The following is a 6,547-nucleotide window of genomic DNA, read 5'->3' on the forward strand; positions in this document are numbered from 1 at the left end:
TCTGGGGAGTCCCAGGGGAGTGTCATCTCCCCAGTCCTCTCTTACAGACCTTTCTTTGCTGAATTAAAGTCTGTAAGAAGAAAGAAAGAAAGAAAGAAAGAAAGAAAGAAAGAAAGAAAGAAAGAAAGAAGGAGAGAAAGAGAGAAAGAATAAAAGAAAAGAAAACTGGCTTATAATGACAGTATAACAATTCTATATGTTTACTAAAAATAACTGAATTGTTTTTATGGCTGAATAATATTGCATTGTGTATATATATTTATACACTGCATTTTCTTTTTTTAATGTTTATTTATTTTGAGAGAGAGCGCACGCGCACACACACGAGACGGAAGGGCAAAGAGATAGGGAGACAGAGAATACAAAGCAGGTCCGTGCTGTCAGCCGAGAGCCCGATGCAGGGCTCAATCTCAAGAACCGTGAGATGAAAACTTGAGCTGAAATCAAGAGTCGGGCGTCTAACTGACTGAGCCACCCAGGCACCCCTATACCACATATTCTTTATCTATTCATCAGTCGATGGAAATTTGGCCTCTTTCCATAATGTGGCTATTGTTGATACTGCTGCTATAAACATTGGGGTACATGTACCCCTTCGAATCAGTATTTTTGTATCCTTTGGGTAAATACCTACTAGTGCAATTGCTGGGTAGTAGGGTAGTTCTATTTTTAACTTTTTGAGGAACCTCAAAAAGTTTTCCAGAGTGGCTGTACCAGTTTGCATTCCCACCAACAGCAAAAGAGGGTTCCTCTTTCTCTGCATCCTCACCAACATCTGTTGTTTCCTGTGTTGTTAATTTTAGCCATTCTGACAGGTGTAAGGTAGTACATCATTCTAGTTTGGGAAAAACAAATAAAAATAAAAATAAAATTAACTGAATTGTGCACTCAAAATGGATTCATTTTGGGCATTAAATAACTCAAGATACTAATTTTTTAAATTGAAGTGTAGTTGACATATTAGTTTCAAGTGTATGACATAGAAATTTAACATTTATACAGATTACAGAGCAATCATCACAATAAATCTAGCTACCATCTATCACCACCATACAAGGTTGTTACAGATTAATTACATTTCTTGTGCTCTACATTGAATATTTATGTCTTAATTTATTTTACAACTGGAAGTTGGTACCTTTTAACTCCTTCCCCTATTTTTTCCATCCCCTTGTCCCCCCTCCCCTCTGGCAACCACCAAATTGTTCTGTGTATCTATGGGCCTGTTTCTGTTTTGTTGTTCATTTGTTTTGCTGTTCATTTGATATAATATCATACAGTATTTGCCTCTGACTTATTTCACATAGTATAATACCTCCTAGATCCATTCACGTTGTTGCAAATGGCAAGATTTCACTCTTTTTTATGGTTAAGTAATATTCTACTGTCTATATACCACATCTTTATCCATCCATGTATCGATGGACACTCAGGTTGCTTCCATATCTTGCCCATACTAAGTAATGCTGCTATGAACACAGGGTGCGTATATCTTTTAAAATTAGTATTTTCATTTTCTTCAAATAACCAGAAGTGGATTTGCCGGACTGTACGATAGTCCTACTTTTATTTTGCAGAAACTCCATAGTGTTTTCCATAGTAGCTACACCATTTTGCATTCCCATGAACACTACACAAGAGCTCTCTTTCCTCCACATCCTTGCCAACCCTTGTTATTTCTTGTCTTTTTGATAGTAGCCATTCTAACATGTGTGAAGTGATATCTCATTGTTGTTTTGACCTGCATTTCCTTGATGATTAGGGATGTTGAGCACTTTTTCGTGTGTCTGTTTGCCACCTGTACGTCTTTTTGGAGAAATGTCTATTTGGGTCCTCTGCCCATTTTATAATTGGACTTTTTAATATATTGAGTTGTAAGTTCTTTCTATATTTCGGAATATTGACCCCTTATCAGTTACATCATTTACAAGTATCATCTCCCATTCAGGAGGTTGCCTTTTCATTCTGTTGATGGTCTCCTTCACTAATAGTTTCATCAGCTTTTTTTTTTATTTAAAAAAATGTTTTTTAATGTTTATTTATTTTTGAGACAGAGCATGAATGAGGGAGGGGCAGAGAGAGAGGGAGACACAGAATCCAAAGCAGGCTCCGGGCTCTGAGTTGTCAGCACAGAGCCCGACGTGGGGCTCGAACCTGTCAGCCGTGAGATCGTGACCTGAGCCAAAGTCAGACGCTCAACCGACTGAGCCACCCAGGTGCCCCTTCATCAGCTTTTCAGTCTGATGTAGTCCTACTTACTTTTCTTTTGCTGCCCTTACCTGAGGAGATAGATGCAAAAAAATACTGCTCAGGCACATGTCCAAAAGCTTACTGTTTATGTTTGCTTCCAGGATTTTTATGGTTTTTGGTTTTACGTTTAAGTCTTTAATCCACTTTGAGTTTATTTTCCTATATAAGAAAGTGGTCCAGGGGCACCTGGATGGCTCAATCTGTGGAGCATTCAGCTCTTGATCTCAGGGTAATGAGTTCAGGCTTCACACTGGATGTAGAACTTACTTAAAAAATAAAAAATAGAGCACCGGGGTGCCTCAGTCGGTTAAGCATCCGACTGCAGCTCAGGTCATGATCTCACAGTTTGTGAGCTCAGGCCCCCTGTCAGGCTCTGTGCTGACAGCTCAGAGCCTGGAGCCTGCTTCAGATTCTGTGTTTCCCTCTCTCTCTGCCCCTTTCCTGCTCACACTGTCTCTGTCTCTCTCTCTCTCAAAAATAAAACATTTAAAAAATTTTAAATTAAATAAGCAATAAAATAATAAAATGGTCCAGTTTCATTCTTTTGCCATGTAGTTGTCCAGTTTTCCCAGCACCATGTATTGAAGAGACTGTCTTTTCCCTGTGGTAGCTTCTGGCCTCCTCTGCTGAAGATTAATTAACTTTATAAGCATGGGTTTGTTTCTGGACTCTCCTCTGTTCTATTGATCTAGGTGTCTGTTTTTGTGCAAGTACCATACCATTTTGACTACTATAGCTTTGTAGTATAGTTTGAAATCAGGGAGCCTGGTATCTTTAGGTTTGTTCTTCTTTCACAAGACTGCTTGGGCTATATGGGGTCTTTTGTGGTTCTATACAAATTTTAGGATTATCTGTTCTACTTCTACAAAAAAATGCCATTGGAATTTTAATAGAGATTACACTGAATCTGTAGATTGCTTTGGATAATATGGACATTTTAACAATATTAATTCTTATAATCCATGAGTATGGTTTATCTTTCCATTTGTTTGTATTATCTTTAATTTCTTTCATCAATGTTTTACGGTTTCCAGAGTAATGTCTTTTAACTCCTTGGTTAAATTTACTCCTTGGTATTTTATTCTTTTAAAAAAAATTTTTTTTAATGTTTATTTTTGAGAGAGAGGGAAAGAGACAAAGAGAGTGTGCATGCATGGGGGAGGGGCAAAGAGAGAGGAAGACACAGAATCTGAAGCAGGCTCCAGGCTCCACAGTCAGCACAGAGCCTGACACAGGGCTCGAATTCACAAACCACAAGATCATGACCTGACTCAAAGTCGCTCAACTGACTGAGCCAACCAGGCACCCCAGTATCTTAATCTTTTTGATGCAATTGTGAATGGGATTGTTTTCTTAATCTCTCTTTCTGATAGTTCATTATTAGTGTATGGAAATGCAACAGACTTGTGCATATTAATTTTCTATGCTGTGTACATACCTAAGAGAAATGAAAACACAGCCACACAAAAACTAATACAAAAATGTTCACAGTGGCATTGTTTATAACAGCTAAAAAGTGGAAACTCAAATGTCCAACTAATAGATTAATAATGTGGTACATCCATATAATAGACTATTACTCAGCAATAAAAATAATGACACATGCTACAACATGTGAACTTTGAAAACTTTATGCTAAGTGAAAGAAACCAGTCATGAAAAATCACATATTGTATGACTCCATTTATATAAAATGCCCAGAATAAGCAAATCTATAGAGACAGATGAGTGGTTGCCTAGAGCTGGGAATCTTGGGGGTGGGGGGAGTAACCACTGAATGGTACAGAGCTCCTTTTCCCATAATGAAAATGTTCCAAAACTGATTATGGTGATGGTTGCACAACTCTGTGAATATATTCAAAATTACTGTACACTTTAAATTGGTGAACTGAATTGTATATGAATTATATCTCAATAAAACTGCTACAAAAAAAAAAAAAAAAAACCAGTTGGTGTACAATCTATGAGTAGGTAAAGCCATCAACACTGGTAGGACTACCACAGCCAAAGTTACCAATCTATTTATTTAGGACAAAAAAATCTCAAAGTTACAAATACCTTCCAATCATACTGATTATTTTGTAAATGAGTATATATCTGAAATGAGAAGCAATGATTAATCAAAGTAATTAGTTAAGTCACTAACCTTAAAAAATAAATTTGACATTAAATATTCAGATTTCAAATGCCCAAGATACTTCAATTTTCTACTTCATGTGTTTCCTAGGAGATAGTTCATTGACAGTCATACGAATGCCCTGCATAAACTGGATTGCCCTACATATATATGTGTATGTATACACATATATATGTAAAGTTCAATCATTCCTTAACTCCTTAAATGAAATTCAATAATTTCCAGGCTTATATAAAATCATTCTACCTTTTAAAGAGAGGAAGAAACTCTGATACGAAAATATCCAATTCTACGTTGGTAAACTGTACATTCTTCTGTGATTCTGGCACTATAGAAAGTGCATAATTTGCCTCTCCATACTGACTCATAGGTAAAAAGAAAAGCAAATCTGATTACCAAAGGCAAGATTACTGTTTTATCATCACTGGATTAAAATTAAAGCCACACAGCTAAAGTAAAATGTTCATGAACGGGGGAAATTTTAGTTTTAGAATGAAGAGTCCCCCCCCCCCCCCATTTAAACAAGTACTAAGAACTTAAAGGCTGTTCTGCAGCTAATCTAGCTCCTAGAAAGAGAGCCCAGGATGCTGGCACATAAGAAACTGCAATCGGGATTACTCTTGGCCTTATGGAATATTTTCTCTGTCCTTTATCGACGTGGAATAAAAATGCCCAATGGAGCGGGGTCGGGGGTCGGAGGTCGGGGGGGGGGGGGCGCCTCGGCTACCCTGCTCTCAAAGCTGCTCCGTCAGTCAGCACCAACCCTAGCAGAGCCCTAACCGTTCCTTTCCCGCGCCCCCAAACATCCAGTAGCACGGTCCCAAGGGGACAGCTTCCCCAACAGAGGATCCAGAAGGCGGTCATTGGACGCGCGTGTTACCGAGCCCGTTTTTGTTTGGTTTAAAAAAGATTCCTATCACAGCCAAACCTCCCTACCCCCAGGGGAATTGGGGGAAGTGGCAGCAGGGGGCCGGAGTGGAAAGTGAGAATAAAAGAAGAACAGAGTACAACCTGCCAGGCAAGCTAGCCGCGGAGAGAAGGAAAGGTAAGAGGCGGCGATAAGGCCGGACGGGGAAGGAAACTGGTTTCCAGCCCTCCACGCCACCCCGAGCGGCCCGAGCCTTCCAGGACCCGCCCCGATCTCGCTGCCCTGCCCCGGCGCCGGCCGCAGCCTCCCGCCCTACCCGACCCTCCCAGGACGCGCTTCCTCCGGAGCCGGACCCCCGCCCTGGCCTCCCCGCGGGATAAGGCGGGTCAGTTCAGTCCGCTTCTCGGCAGAGGTGACTCGCGCGGAGATGTAAACACAGCGAGACCAGCTGCGCTCGGCCCATCCCCCCCCCCCCTCCGCCGGGGTCCGTAACCTCTTCCCTCAGCCCTGCCCCGCGCCCTGTGCTCCCCGCGGGCAGGCGCGCAGCGCGCCTTCCCCTTTCTCCAAGTCCCGCTTCCCGACCGTTGCCTGGGGGCACTGAGCCCCCTTCCCCAGTTCCTAGCCGTTGTCACCGCCACAGCCTCCGGAAAACCCTCGGCAAACCCCGGAGCAAACAACACAGGCGCGGGGCGGGGGTGCGGAGGGAGGAGGCGGCACTCGGGACGGCGAGGCTTTATCGCCGCGCCCTCCGCGCTCCCTCCCACCAGCCTCGGCTGCCCGCGCTCTTACCTGCTCTCCGTGTCGCCCGGGAAGACCACGGCGTCGCTTTCCCTCCCGGCAGGGCCGAGGACTAGCACCGCCGCCGCCGCTGGCCGGGCGTCCCGAGGGAGCCGGGGCCTCCCCGGCAGCCCGAGCCGCTCCAGTGGGAGAAGAGGAAACAAAACAGCGGCGAGCCGGCCCGCGCAGCGCCCCCCGCCCGCGCCGCCCCACGGATCCCCAACCGCCGAGGCGACGGCAGCGACACAGAGCCCGGCGCGGGGAGCAATGGTGGCCCCCGCCCTCGCCCCGCTCCCGGCCCCCTCCCTCCACCCCCCGCTTCAGCTCCTCCCCCTCGGCCTCCTACCGCCGCCACCAGGACACTCGAGTCCGCCTCCCCCACCCCGCCCGCTCCGAGCGCTCCTCCCCTCCCCACGCGGCGAGGGGGGGCGGGCAGCACAGCCAGTCACCGCTGCGTCTGTCAAACCAGGGCTGGCTATTTATACCCGGCAGGGCCCCACCGGCCCCCTAGCCGG

The 6,547-nt window shown here is 44.6% G+C and overlaps 1 protein-coding gene across 9 annotated transcripts in view; it reads right to left on the reverse strand.

The window, feature by feature from the left end:
* ELF2 (E74 like ETS transcription factor 2) overlaps nucleotides 1-6,278 on the reverse strand; it is a 94,172-nt gene extending 87,894 nt beyond the window's left edge. For 6 of the 9 annotated variants that reach the window (XM_060654148.3, XM_060654145.3, XM_060654143.3 and 3 more), the window contains exon 1: nucleotides 6,045-6,278. The gene's annotated coding sequence lies outside the window, so the exon portion shown is untranslated. The other 3 variants (XM_078445735.2, XM_078445734.2, XM_060654142.3) reach the window with 3 other exon arrangements.
* Between the last annotated feature and the right edge of the window lie 269 nt (nucleotides 6,279-6,547).

Source organism: Panthera onca, chromosome B1, assembly GCF_046562875.1.
Source record: "Panthera onca isolate mPanOnc1 chromosome B1, mPanOnc1 haplotype 2, whole genome shotgun sequence".
NCBI lineage: Eukaryota > Metazoa > Chordata > Mammalia > Carnivora > Felidae > Panthera > Panthera onca.